This window comes from Trichechus manatus, unplaced genomic scaffold, assembly GCF_000243295.1.
Source record: "Trichechus manatus latirostris isolate Lorelei unplaced genomic scaffold, TriManLat1.0 scaffold00138, whole genome shotgun sequence".
Lineage (NCBI taxonomy): Eukaryota > Metazoa > Chordata > Mammalia > Sirenia > Trichechidae > Trichechus > Trichechus manatus.
Genome location: NW_004444074.1, coordinates 223,033 through 238,131, shown reverse-complemented (window position 1 = coordinate 238,131; position 15,099 = coordinate 223,033). Strand labels below are relative to the sequence as shown.

Sequence of the window (15,099 nt, the reverse complement as noted above, 5' to 3'; positions counted from 1 at the left end):
ATGTCCTCCAGTTTCATCCATATTATGAGATGCTTCACAGATTCATCATTGTTCTTTATCTTTGCATAATACTCCATTGTGTGTATGTACCATAGTTTATCCATTCATCTGCTGATGGGCATCTAGGTTGTTTCCATCTTTTTGCTATTGTGAACAGTGCTGCAATGAATATGGATGTGCATAAGTCTATTAGTGTGACAAGTGTGCCTAGATATTTTATCTGTTGTTACTGTGCATGAGATTTGTTTCCACTATATTTTGAACTGGTTATTGATGGGAAAATAGAAAAGCTATTAACGTCTATATATTTATTTTGATATCAGCTCATTTATTAAAGTTAAAAAAATAAATTCTTATAATATTTCATTTCATAATTACTACTCTCTTGAAAGAGTAAAAATGTAAAGTTATTCATCAAAATAAGGTGAACAAGTGTTTCCACTTACAAATAAGACCAAAATACTTATAAACGGACTATGAAGCAAAATGTAAATTTTACAACCTAATTCTCAAAGAATTTGCATAATCTCAAGTATAAAATAAAGAATTTTATTTTCCATCAAGACTATTTTAACTTACATTTAAATGTGTTTATAATTTTTGAATGAAAAAAGGAAATTATATATATCCAACATAAGCACTACTATCAGGGAGGGAGTGGCAGTAATCTACCTCTAGTCCTTGCAGAAAATAAAAAGGTAAAAAGACCCACTATACCGTGAACTCTCTGAAGGCAGGGACTGTGTCTTTTTTGTCTTTATATTCCAATACCTGGCACGTAGTATGTTTTGTTTTTTATTTTTAACACCTTTATTGAGATATAATTCGCATACCATACAATTCACCCATTTAAAGTGTACAATTTTTTTTTTTAGTATATTCAAGGGTTGAGTATGTGTTCTTAAACATAAACTTATGCATTTTAAAATCATGCCAGATATTAAAAAACAAAAGCATATATTTGAAGAGGAAGGAAAAAAGTAAAAAAACAAAATTTAAAGTCCAGTGACAAACTGAGAAAAAAAATTTCACCATATATAACCCCCAAAAATCAAACCAACTGCTGTCCAGTGGATTCCGACTCATAGTGACCCCACAGGACAGAGCAGAACTGCCCCATAGGGTTTCCAAGGCTCTAAATCTTCACAGGAGCAGACTGCCACATCTTTCTGCTGCAGAGCAGCTGGTAGGTTCGAACTGCCAACCTTTTGGTTAGCAGCCAAGCGCTTTAACCACTGTGCAACCAGGGCTCCTTTATAAACACTGAACCAATAGTCTCAATAAACAAGGAATTCCAAAAAGTCAATCAGAAAAAGACAAACATCTCAACAAAAAAAACAGGCAAAGACTAGAAAACAGAAAATTCATGAAAGAAAATCAAACAGCTGAAAAGGAAATTAAAATATGTTTAGCTTGAAATTAAAGAAACAAAAATTAAAATAAAGATGCTATACCATATTTTCCCTATTAAATTATTGAAGATAAAACAAACAATAATGTGCAATACTGTCAAGGGATCAGGAAAATGAACAATTTTTCTGGCAATCTGTATCAAGAGCTTTAGAACTGGTCATATTTTTCACCTTACAATTTCATATCTAGAAATGTATTCTAATTAAAAAACAACAACAACAACAAACAAACAGAGATAAGGACTATTTGTAAGAGCAAACAGGTTACACCTTATTGTAAAAAGTCAGGGAAAGTTGAGTAAATTAAGAAACTGTCATATAATAGAATTTTATTAAGCTATCAGTTTATACGGAGCCCTGTTAGAAAGTGCAGTGGTTAAGAGTTCAGGCTGCTAACCAAAAGGTCGGCAGTTTGAATCCACCAGTCGCTCCTTGGAAACCCTGTGGGGCAGTTCTACTCTGTCCTATAGGGCTGCTATGAGTCGGAACCAACTCGACGGCAACAGAGTTTGTTTGGTATCAACTTATATTGTCTAAATATATTTAACAATGAGAACATAATCATAATATAATGATTACTAAAACAAACAAAACAAACCAGGTTTCTTCTGAGATGTAGATTACCACTAATTACTTTCTTCTTATGATCATCTATGTTTTCTACAATGATCATGTATTATAATAATTAAAAAAAAACTTTAAAATGTGGTATAGGGATATGGGAAAAACATACAGACTTCTGTTGTCTTCCTTTTCTTAATCAGATGTTCCCTGAAATATTAGGTAGAAGATTGCACATATTATCTAAACCAGTGTTCTAAAAGAGACATAAGTTGGAAGATCATCAACAAGTGAAATCCTCTGGTAGCAGGTGGGTACCTGGGTAAATGACACCCCTTTCCTCCCTCTTGTACAGCAGCTTTTAATCTCCTGCTACAGCCATGTGCACTCAGCACAAGTTCATGTTTTCTATCCTATTCAATATCCTTTTTCTCCAGAGCCCTGTTTTTTAAACTGGGATACAAGTACCCCAGGGTCATGCCTCAGTGTGGCAGGGATTATTGAAGCCAAAGGATGATTTATCAAGCAAATTTCCAGAGCATCAATTTTAATTACAGGAAGTAATATTTTTATAGTAACAAAGACACAGATGTATTAACATTTGCATGAAATTTAAAGTAAACCATAAGAATTTAAATAAATTTCAGTCTTGTAATGGGCTCCTTTAGATTATATATACCTAGACTGCCAGGGGTTCCCCATTTACTCTCCTTTCTTGTTAGAGAAACTTCTAGTTTCTGAGGAATATTACAAAAGACTGCTGAAGGTAACTTTAAAATTAAGCTTGTGCCTAATATTGAAAAATCAAAATATAAGTTAAATGCTGAGGGGTATGATAGGCTATTATGAAGAGAAGATCAGATGCTTGGGACTACTGGGTTTAATTCCCTGATCTGCCTCAAAGACGGCAGACATGTCACTTAACCTTATTGGGCTTTCGTAAATAAAACACTGAAAAAGCTGATTTTTTTTTTTTTAATCCAAGGGCTCCATGCCTACTTGAAGTGAGACATAGGTACTGAAATATTGAAATAAAGGAAAAATATGAAATTAGAAATCAGAATGTGATCTAATTCCTAATATAAGTTAGACCTAGCTAGTGATCCTTGCTAACACACTGAATATAAGTAGTCCAAATATTACAATGAGATAACAAATCAAAACCACAATAAGATACTATCTTATCTCGACATTACTGGTACAGATTAAAAAAACAGGAGAGGCTGTGGGGAGACTGAGGAGACTGGAACTCTTATGTACTGCTGGTGGGAATACGAAATGGTACAACCATTTTGGAAAACGATATGGCGCCTCCTTAGAAAGCGAGAAATAGAAATATCATATGATCCAGCAATCCCACTCCTAGGAATATATCCTAGAGAAATAAAAGCCGTCACACAAGTAGACATATGCACATCCATGTTCACTGAAGCATTGTTAACAATAGCAAAAAGATGGAAACAACACAGGTGCCCATCAACAGATGAACGGATAAACAAACTATGGTACATACACACAATGGAGTACTATGCAATGATAAACAACAATTATGAATCTCTGAAGCATCTAACAACATGGATGAATCTGGAGGACATTATGCTGAGTGAAATAAGTCAATCACAAAAGGGCAAATATTGTATGAGACTACTATTATAAAAACTCATTAAAAGGTTTACACACAAAAAGAAACAATCTTCAATGGTTATGAGGAAGGGGAGGAGTAGGAGGGAAGAACACTAAATAGACAATAAACAAGTGGTAACTTTGGTGACGGGTAAGACAGTACACAATACTGAGGAAGCCAGAACAACTTGTCCAAGGCAAGGTCATGGAAGCTCCATAGACCCATCCAAACTCCCTGAGGGACTGAATTACTGGGCTGAGGGCTGTGGGGACCATGGTCTAGCTCAATTGGTATAACATAGTTTCTAAAGAAAATGTCCTACATTCTACTTTGGTGAGTAGAGTCTGGGGTCTTAAAAGCTTGTGAGCGGCCATCTAAGATACTCCACTGGTCTCACCCCGTCTGGAGCAAGGGAGAATGAAGAAAACCAAAGACACAGGGAAAGATTAGTCCAAAGCACTAATGGACCACAAGTACCACAGCCTCCACCATACTGAGTCCAGCACAACTAGATGGTGCTTGGCTACCACCACCGACTGCTCTGACAGGGATCACAACAGAAGGTTCCAGACAGGGCTGGAGAAAAATGTAGAACAAAATTCTAATTCACAAAAAAAGTCCAGACTTACTGGCCTGACAGAGACTGGAGAAACCCTGAGAATATGGCTGTGGACACCCTTTTAGCTCAGTAATGAAGTCACTCCTGAGGTTCACCCTTTAGCTAAAGACTAGACAGGCCCATACAACAAAACAAGACTAAATGGGCACACCAGCCCAAGGGGCAAAGACAAGAAGGCAGAGGCGGATAGGAAAGCTGGTAATGGGGAACCCAAAGTCGAGAAGGGGAGAGTGTTGACATGTTGTGAGGTTCGCAACCAATGTCACAAAACAATACATGTATTAATTGCTTAATGAGAAGCTAGTTTGCTCTGTAAACCTTCATCTAAAGTACAATAAAAAAAGAAAAAAGAACAAACAACAACAAAAGAAAGCCAAATATTAATAGCCTTCCACAGTTAAACACTCCTTGTTTTATCAATGGAAATAAATGATAGTGGAAAAAACAGCAACTTACTGCTGAAAGATTTTAATTACATTCACAGTTCCCATTAACCTTGACAGTCCACCAACTAGTAATATAATAAGAAAGCACCTCATCCACTAATAGAGGTCTAACTTGAACTGCATCAATACAAAATATTGTATAAGAAAAAAGTAAAATCTTAAGAGAAGCAGTCATCTGAGTTTCCCTTTCAATTTGCTGAAAATCTGCATCACATATTGAGACCACTCAACTCAACTCAGAAACTTCCCTGCAACTCACTTCTTCATGTATCTATTGTTTCTCACTAATGACTCCCCCACTGTCTTCCCCATTCTCTCCTCCAACCCCACTCTTTCTTCCCTAAGGTTCCTATCTACCTTTCCCTCCCATTTTGCACAAAACTCATAAATTTCTCTCCCTGGCCTTCTTTAAATTTTATATCTTGAGATGACTAGAAAATATTTGTGCTTTAAATTCCAGGAAAATATCATTGAGGCATCTCCCTTCTCCCTCCACCTTATCCCAATTAACAGTCTACGACAGAAGAAACTGTTATAACCAGTTTTTTAATGCAATCCTTGTCTCCTGCCACCTTCGGAGAGTTCAGAATATACACCATTAATGATGCCTAAGGTCGTTAGAATTTTGGCAATTGAACCAGATAACTACAGGAAGCCTATGATGATATAGTCAGATTATTTTGCTAATTATTCTGAATTATCTATTCGTGATATATTCTTGAATTTTTTTTTCTTTCCTCAAACTGAATAGAACTGGGGAGAAAAAAAGAAAAATAAAGGTAAACAGTAAAGAGCAAGATGGGTACACCTGACAGGAAGCCCCTACTCCTATTTACAGATTCTAACGTAAGTAGGCATAGTAAGTATCGAGGAATCTAAGAGTGTTAAGTATTTCTCCTTAAGAAGCCAGTGCAGTCCCAAAAGAGTTAGCTGTACACATAACAGAAAGCACCAGCAACTTTATAAAAAACACAATTCCTGGAAGCAAAGGTAGATATAAAAAGGCATTCCCTAGATAACATCCTGGTCATTAACACCTTCTTTGAGCAACTACCAGGAAATATTTTTTACTTGCCTAGTTTCCTAAAATCCATAGCTTTCTTGATAAACAATGCCTTGAACATCCATGATAAGAATAACCAAGGGAACTAAGTAAGTGTTGGTAAAATAAAACATTACACATTATTATTTCATATAACTTAAATAGAGTCAACTGAAACTATGAACTAAAATCGTAGCTATAAAGTGTGCTGAGATTAAACAAAAAAACTCTATAGCTCTCACTTAAAATAAACTGAGATGGTGCACAAAATGTTTTCATGCTGTATTTTCTGAAAGGTCTAAGAGACCAATAATAAGAAGAACTAATAAGCTTTGAAGAAAATCAAAAGTGGCTTACAGTTGTATCTACGTGCATAATATATACACATGTGCATACTCACTATCAGTCTGAAGTAAGTACTTCCACAGAGACTATACCAATGAACTGAGTTTTTATAAAGTGATAATACCAATTTTCATACCTTTGAGGAGCCACAGAATTGAACAATGGGTATGCGTAATTCACTTGGAAATAAGTGGCCATCAACAGATACTCGGACAATTACGTATTGTGTAAATATAACCAGCTGACCCTCAGCCTTCATAGCAACTGCACTGCATAGATAACTTAATAATTAATCAACACTGGGTTCCTAAATACTCTTTTTTGGCCCGTATAAGCCAAGAGTTTCAAACAGTTTCAGAGAAGTAAAACATAAGAAATATTAAAAACATTTCTCCAGGGACTTAAAAAAAAAAAAAAATCTACTTTTTAAACCATTCTATTTTACATGAACTAGTCCCATTATATTTTCATAAAGGGATGATATATGAGCATTAGGCAAAATAATTCAAAAGATACAGTTCTTGTCCTTACACAGATTAAAATCAAGACCAAATGATAATAATAGTTATTGAATAAATAAGGCAAAATAAATGTAAACAAAAGGTGGACCACGGGTTGTAAAATAACCAATTTTTGTTTCATATATTAAAAAAGCTAGTGTGAGAAAAGCAAAATCTGTTTCTAGAAGACTCTTAACACTCTTAGATTCCTCAAAATGAATCTGCCACAGAAAGATGGGACTTGATCCTTCAGACCTACATGCCATTCATTCAAAAAAATTGCTCTTAAGAGTTTCCTATGTGTCAGACACTGTGCTAGGTGTTGAGGATAAAACAGATCCAACCCTTGCTTCAGTCTGATGAAGGAGGCAATCAAATAATCACAAAAGCAAAAGTAAAGTACAATTCCAAATCGTTGGGGAATACAAGACTATTACTGGTGTTTATCACTAATACATACTGACAGCATGCCCCAGGTCCTAGTTCTTATGCTGTCTGCAGTAAAAACCCTAACCCCTTCTAGAAGGTATTCCTCAAGGCTTCTTCTCATTCCTCATCATCAGTTTACTGAATAAAGCAAATTTAAATAAAACATTCCCATTGAATTTCTGATTTAATGAGCATTGCCCTGGAACCTACCTCAACCAGAGGCCATTAACATAGACTTTGGATTTTAAATTATAAAGAAGACTATTGCAACGCTAGTTAGAAAAAAAAAAAAAGATTTCATTACATATGAAGCTCAGGTTGGACTGAACTCAGCCCTCGCTTGCCTTTCTTCCCCCAGGGGTCCTTGACAGCAATTTCTGCCTCTGCTAGTTGGGGGAACTGTCAACTGTTAGAACTCCAGATACTTCAATTTTTCTTTTCTCATATATTGGCTACCAGGATCTGAAAGAGTCAATTCAGAATTCCAAACCATTTCAAGTTATTCTTAGCACCGTGTCCCAGGGAAATGTCTCAATCAAAAAACATATTCTGCTTTGACCCTCTTTCATCAAGGACATGGTTCCTACTTCTCAGGAAGAAAAATCATCAAAATCTCAAAGTCTCTGAACTCCGCCAACTGGGTGTGAGCTCTCCTTTCCTAAATTCATGTTCTTTCATCTTTCTTGTATTTATCATATTCTTACTTGAATTATAATTACATGTATTCACATATTATCCTTGTAAGAAGTACAGCCAGAATGCTCCTTAGAAGCAAGGATGGCAAGACTTCGTCTCACATATTTTGGACATGTTATCAGGAGGGACCAGTCCCTGGAGAAGGACATTATGCTTGGTAAAGTAGACTGTTAGCAAAAAAGAGGAAGACCCGCAACGAGATGGACTGACACAGTGGCTGCAACAATGGGCTCAAGCATAACGACGATTGTGAGGATGGCACACAGCCGGGCAGTGTTTTGTTCTGTTGTACACAGGGTCGCTATGAGTTGGAACTGACACAACAGCACCTAACAACAACAACAACATATTATCCTGAATTATCCAGAGTAAAGCATAGGTGCTTTACCAATTACTGAATGAGTTAATGTTACTGGAGCAAATAAATTATGGAAAAAAAAAAAGTTTCTAGGTAAGGAAAGGGAAAAATGAGTGAGAACTTCAAAATAATGAAAAACTATGGAGGGGATAAATTCTGGCCCACTATATAGCAACAAGTACTTAAGAACCAACCAGCCAGCCAATCAAGGCAATAATGAGAACTAAGATAATACCTAACTGTTCTATTCCTAAAGAGCCCTGGTAGTGCAGCGGTTAAGCACTCAGCTGCTAACCGAAAGGTTGGCAGATAGAACCCACCAGCTGCTCTGCTGGGTTGAGATGTGGCAGTCAGCTTCCGCAAAAATTTCAGCCTTGAAAACCCTATGGGCAGCTCTATCTACTCCGTCCTATAGGATCTCTATGAGTCAGAATAGACTCAATGGCAATGGGTGGTTCTATTCCTAATCAAAAACCAAAAAAACCAAACCGATTGCTGTTGTGAGTCGCTATGAGTCTATTCCTAATAAGCCTTGGAATTCACAGTCACAAGAAACTGGAAATAAGAGCCAAATACAATAAAATCTGCAAAAGCAAGAACCTGCATAAGGTGGAAACCTGCCAGAGAAGGAAAACTTAAATATTTTCCACTAATAGAGAACAACAGAAAAGTGGTAAGACTGTACCCTGTCAAAGGCAGAAAACTTGTGGGACCCAGAAAAACAACGCAATTCTGTCAAGTTCTGCCTCTCACAGGTTTCACTGTAATAAACTGGTTCAAATTTGTAGCTAATGAAGAGCAAAGGCTAGACTCAATAAGATCACAGAACCAGAATCACCAGTGCTCTCTCACTCAATATACCCTTTAGCACCTCCAGTGAATATGTAACCTATCAGCTTAGTCACCTAAGACTGGCACTTAGTTAAGAAGTATTATACCTCCTCAGTCTCATTAAATTAAGTAAAATTTAAGTGACTGACATTTCTAGATACTGAAAGCTTTTGTTAAAATGATGTAATTGAAGAAAAACTTCCAAGAATCAGGTACTATTTTACTTTTCTTTCTTCTGGTTCTAGTGTTCTCCATTCCTCACTTCCATAAAAGCACCTTTAATGGACAGCACACAGCTCTGGGCTTTGGAACAATCAACCTGGCTCTAGTTCTGTCTGAAGATCACAGTGGAAACTAAGGTTTGCCATATTTTTATCACCAATAAAGTGGGGCTAATATTGACTACCTAATCACATTTGCTAAGTGATTGCATCCGTACTGTGCTGTTGTGTTGGTATTCATGGTGAGCTGATAATTTTGTTCACAAAAATCAAAGAATTCAAGAAGTACTCCAGTGAGCCGATTATTTTTCCTCAAAAGACAATTTCTATCAGATTCCTTCGAAAATTAAAAAAAGTACCATGACAATTTCTAGCAGATTCCTTTGAAACTTAAAAAAAGTATTATGGAACAATTGTGAGAAAATTTAATGCTTTAGTTCTACTCCACTGAAAACTTAAATGAAAAACATTTTCTATAAGACAGATGAAAACAAATGTTGTTGTTGTTAGATACTGTCAAGTCAGTTCTGACTCACAGCAACCTTATGTACAACAGAACGAAAAACTGCCCGGTCCTGCGCCATCCTCACAATCATTGCATGTTTGAGCCCATCGCCGCAGCCAGTGTCAATCCATTTCATTGTGGGTCTTCCTCTTTTTTGCTGACCCTCTACCTTATTAAGCATGATGTCCTTCTCCAGGGACTGGTCTAAACTGATAACATGTCCAAAGTACATGCGATGAAGTCTCGCCATCCTCGCTTCTGAGAAGCACTCTGGCTGTACTTCTTCCAAGACAAATTTGTTCATTCTTCTGGCAGTCCGTGGTATATTCAATATTCTTCACCAAAGGAATCAATTCTTCTTCAGTCTTCCTTATTCATTGTCCAGCTTTCGCATGCATGCGAGGCAACTGAAAATACCATGGCTTGGGTCAGGCGTACCTTAGTCCTCAAAGTGACATCTTTGCTTTTCAACACTTTAAAGAGGTCTTTTGCTGCAGATTTGCCCAGTGCAATAAATACATCATTTGATTTCTTGACTGCTGCTTCCATGGGCAATGATTATGGATCCAAGTAAAATGAAATCCATGACAACTTCAATATTTTCTCCGTTTATCATGATATTGACTATTGGTCCAGTTGTGAGGATTTTTGTTTTATGTTGAGGTGTAATCCATACTGAAGGCTGTAGTCTTTAATCTTTATCAGTAAGTGCTTCAAATTGTCTTCACTTTCAGCAAGCAAGGTTGTGTCATCTGCATATTGCAGGTTGTTAATAAGTCCTTCCTCCAATTCTGATGTCCCGGTCTTCTTCATACAGTCCAGCTTCTTGGATTATTTGCTCAGCATACAGATTGAATAAGTATGGTGAAAGGATACAACCCTGATGCACACCTTTCCTGATTTTAAACCACACAGTATCCCCTTGTTCTGTTCGAATGACTGTCTCTTGGTCTATGTACAGGTTCTGCAAGAGCACAATTAAGTGTTCTGGAATTCCCATTCTTCCCAATGTTATCCATAGTCTGTTGAACGCCTTTGCATAGTCAATAAAACATAAGTAAACATCTTTCCGGTATTCTCTGCTTTCAGCCAGGATCCGTCTCACATCAGCAATGATACCCCTGGTTCCACGTCCTCTTCTGAGTCTGACTTGAATTTCTGACAATGTACTCCTGAAACCGCTTTTGAATTATTTTAGCAAATTTTACTTGTATATATCAATGATATTGTTCAATAATTTCTGCATTCTATTGGATCATCTTTCTTTGGAATGGGCACAAATGTGATCTCTTCCAGTCGGTTAGCCAGGTAACTGTCTTCCAAATTTCTTGGCATAAGAAGAGTGAACATCTCCAGCAGTGCATCCCTTTGTTGAAACATCTCAATTGGTATTCTGTCAATTCCTGGAGCCTTGGTTTTCGCCAATGCCTTCAGTGCAGCTTGGACTTCTTCCTTCATTACCATCGGTTCTTGATCATATTCTGCCTCTTGAAATGGCTGAATGTTGACCAGTTCTTTTTGGTACAGTGACTCTGTGTATTCCTTCCATCTTCTTTTGATGCTTCCTGTATTGTTCAATTTTTTTCCCCGTAGAATCCTTTAATATTGCAACTCCAGGCTTGAATTTTTTCTTCAGTTCTTTCAGCTTGAGAAATGCTGAGCATGTTCTTCCCTTTTGGTTTTCTAACTCCAGGTTTTGCACATTTCAATATAATACTTTACTTTGTTTTCTCGAGCTGCCCTTTGAAATTTGTTGAACTCTTTTACTTCACTGTTTCTTCCATTTGCTTTAGCTACTCTACGTTCAAAAGCAAGTTTCAGAGTCTCTTCTGACATCCATATTTTGGTCTTTTCTTTCTTTCCTGTCTTTTTAATAACTTCTTGCTTTCTTCATGTATGATGTCCTTGCACAACTCATCTGGTCTTCAGGTACTAGTGTTCAATGTGTCAAATCTATTCTTGAGATGGTCTCTAAATTTAGGTGGGATACACTCCAGGTTGTACTTTGGCTCTTGTGGACATGTTTTAATTTTCTTCAGCTTCAACTTGAACTTGCGTATGAGCAATTGATGGTCTGTTCCATAGTCAGCCCCTCGTCTTGTTCTGACTGATGATATTGAGCTTCTCCATCATCTCTTTCTACAGATGTAGTTGATTTGATTCCTGTGTATTCCATCTGGCGAGCTCCATGTGTACAGTCACGGCTCATGATGTTGAAAAAAGATATTTCCAATGAATAAGTTGTTGGTCTTGCAAAATTTTATCATGTGATCTCCAGTGTTGTTTCTATCACCAAGGCCATATTTTGCAACTACTGACCCTTCATCTTTGTTTCCAACTTTCACATTCCAATCATCGGCAATTATCAATGCATCTTGATTGCATGTTTGATCAATTTCAGACTGTAGAAGTTGGTAAAAATCTTCAATTTCCTTATCTTTGACGTTAGTGGTTGGTGTGTGAATTTGAATAATAATCATATTAACTGGCCTTCTTGTAGGCGTATGGATATTATCCTATCACTGACAGCACTGTACTTCAGAATAGATCTTGAAATGTTCTTTTTGATGATGAATACGACACCATTCCTCTTCAATTTGTCATTCCAGGCATAGTAGACCATATGCTTGTTAGATTCAAAATGGCCAATGCCTGTCCATTTCAGCTCATTAACGCCTAGGATATCGATCTTTATGCATTTCATTTTTGACTTTCAATTTTCCTGGATTCATACTTCATACATTCCATGTTCTGATTATTAATGGATGTTTGCAGCTGTTTCTTCTCATTTTGAGTCATGCCACATTAGCAAACAAACGTCCCGAAAGCTTTACTCCATCCCACGTCATTAAGGTCGACTCTACTTTGAGGAGACAAGTCTTCCTCAGTTGTATTTTGAGTGCCTTCCAACCTGAGGGGTCATCTTCTTGTACTATATCAGAAAATGTTCTGTTGCTATTCATAAGGTTTTCACTGGCCAATTTTTTCAGAAGTAGACGGCCAGGTCCTCCTTCCTCGTCTGTCTTAGTCTGGAAGCCCCTCTGAAACCTGTCCACCATGGGTGACCCTGCTGTCATTTGAAATATCAGTGGCATGGCTTTCAGCATCAAAGCAAGAAAAGCAGATTGATTATAATTAATGAAATGTATGCATTATAGTAAATAAGCTGACTTGTGGGAGGGCAAACTTGCTTTAATCAACAGACATGTCTTTGAGAATTTCATTGATATAGTCAAATAAATAATAGTTTCATATTGTAACAAGAGGCATGCAGAATGTTAACTCTGACAGTTTAAAAAATGAAATACAGGTGCATTTTGGGGAAACATATGATTAAAAAGTTACAGAAAAGCTGCCAGAATAGTATAAGCATATGACACCTTCCTCACCTCACTCAGGCTCTGACACCTTGCCTGGGCCAGTGTCGCCCTGTGTGGACACCTTCCTCACTTTCCTCAAACTCTAACACCCTATATTAGGCTGTCCTTCACCCCTACAAAGACTCCCTCCTCACCCTGTGCTGGGTCTCTGCCACCACTATACTCCCCATATGGATGTTCTCCTCAACCTACTCAGGCTCCAACATCTTGCTCCAGCCCAATCCCCCCATATAAACGCCCTCCTCACCCTGCTTGGGCGCCAACGTCCTATGCTGGCCATAGTGCCCACTCGCAGACACCTACAATGCTTAGCCTCATCTAATGACTTTTGTACAGAATTGTCAGACAAGGAAATGAAAGGTGCTTTATTTTTTTAAATTTCAATAACAAATACAAGTATAAGAGAACCACATCTAGCTAACAAGTATTTATTGAGCTTCAAGTATGTACAAGGCACAGTGCTAGTTCCAGTGAAACTATGTAGTTCTCCAACAGTTTTTTTCTGACTGAGCAACCCACGATATCTCCACTTATTATTTAGGATGCTTTCCAGTCTCCAATAATTAAAAATCCACCTAAAAATGGCTTAAACAATAAGGAAAAGTATGATCTTACATAACAAAATGACCATGGTTGGTTACGTCAGTGCCTGGACTTTGACAAGGATGCAGTTTTTTCTCTGTCTTTCTTCTCTACTATCCTGACTGTCAGCATTGCCCTTGGGCTAATATGGTTCCAAGATGACTGGCACATCAAGATCCATCACATATGTACCCAACAACAGCCAGCTGAGGGAAAAAGCTCTTCCTTTACGTTTCTTTTTAAGTACAAGAAAAATTGTCCGAGAAGTCTCCTGGCCTGCAAGCTTCCCCTCTCATCTCACTGTCCTGAACTGGATCACGTGCTCATAAGCCAACCACTGGCAAGGGGAATGGAACTCCTGATTGTTTGGGTCCAATCAGGATTCAGGGGCTGGGGCTAGTTTTCCTTCAGGTATATGGTTGCAGGGAAGAGGCAGATACCCGAACAAAACCAAGCTTATATTAAGAATGGTGGGAGAAAACGGATATTGGGCATTCAACCAGTTGTGTCTGCTACACTCTACAACTCTGAATTTATATGTAATGGACATTTGTTAGTCTTTGCCTGCCAAGCAGCAATTCCCCTTCTTCTGAAAACAATACCCTGATTTTCTTATAGGCAACCGTCCTTTCCTATCCTTCTGTTGGAACTTCTAAAGAAAAGGTATCTTTCCATGAGGGTGTTCAAGGTAATAGAATGTACAGCTGGACATGTAAGTGGCTGTTTTACCACCTCATAGGGAGGGTCTCCACAAGAATGAAACCAACACGGAAAACAGAGGTGTGTGTTGAAGACAGGGTATCCTGAGGAAATTGTTTGAGGCCCTGAATCCAGCTGTACCTTAAGTTCAGCCCTTACATTCTCCAGATACATGAACCAACAAATAATCTTTATTTTCCTACTTAAGCCAATTTCTATTACTCTCTATCAAGAATCTTGACAAATACATTATGTATCACATTTTCCCATGTACATAATCAAGGAGAGGTAAGAGAAGAAGAGAAGATTTTATTTCCATTTTACAGGTAGAGAAACTGAAGTACCCAAAGGTTAAATGACAGATCACTAGCATGCTCTGCCCATGAGAATATGCTGCCTCTCATAGAAGTTAGACAGTCCAACACAGATAGAGAAGATTATAATAATTATATATATATATGCATATATATATATATACATACACACACATATATGTAAATGTTCCTTAGAATTCAATGAAAAATATTTTATAATCTGACTTTGAAGTCCAGGGCTAGTTGGGGGTGGGGTGGGGTGGAGAGGATGAGATAGTTTACGTGGCATGAACAAATGGCACTGCCTCTAATATTCTAATATGACTCAGAGAGGATGTTCATGCCTGTAGAGCTCACGTTGCCTGTATTATCCACTCACCTTGCAGACTACACGGAGCCCTGGTGGCACAGTGGTTAAGCACTCGGCTGCTAACCGAAAGGTCGGCCCAACATCCACTCCGAGGGAGAAAGATGTGGCAATCTGCTTCCATAAAGATTTACAGTCTTATGGCCACCAGGCAGCCTGCTAACTCAG

The 15,099-nt window shown here is 37.7% G+C and overlaps 1 long non-coding RNA gene across 2 annotated transcripts in view; it reads left to right on the top strand.

Moving 5' to 3' along the window:
• The window catches only part of LOC111822183 (uncharacterized), a 23,101-nt gene extending 8,428 nt beyond the window's left edge, over window positions 1-14,673 (top strand). Inside the window, exons 1-3 of one of the 2 annotated variants that reach the window (XR_002825450.1) lie at window positions 2,016-2,283; window positions 9,109-9,222; window positions 14,170-14,673. This is a non-coding gene — a long non-coding RNA (uncharacterized LOC111822183). Of the gene's footprint in view, window positions 1-2,015; window positions 2,284-9,108; window positions 9,657-14,169 lie in introns of those variants that run through there. The other variant, XR_002825449.1, reaches the window with a different exon arrangement.
• Window positions 14,674-15,099: the final 426 nt, after the last annotated feature.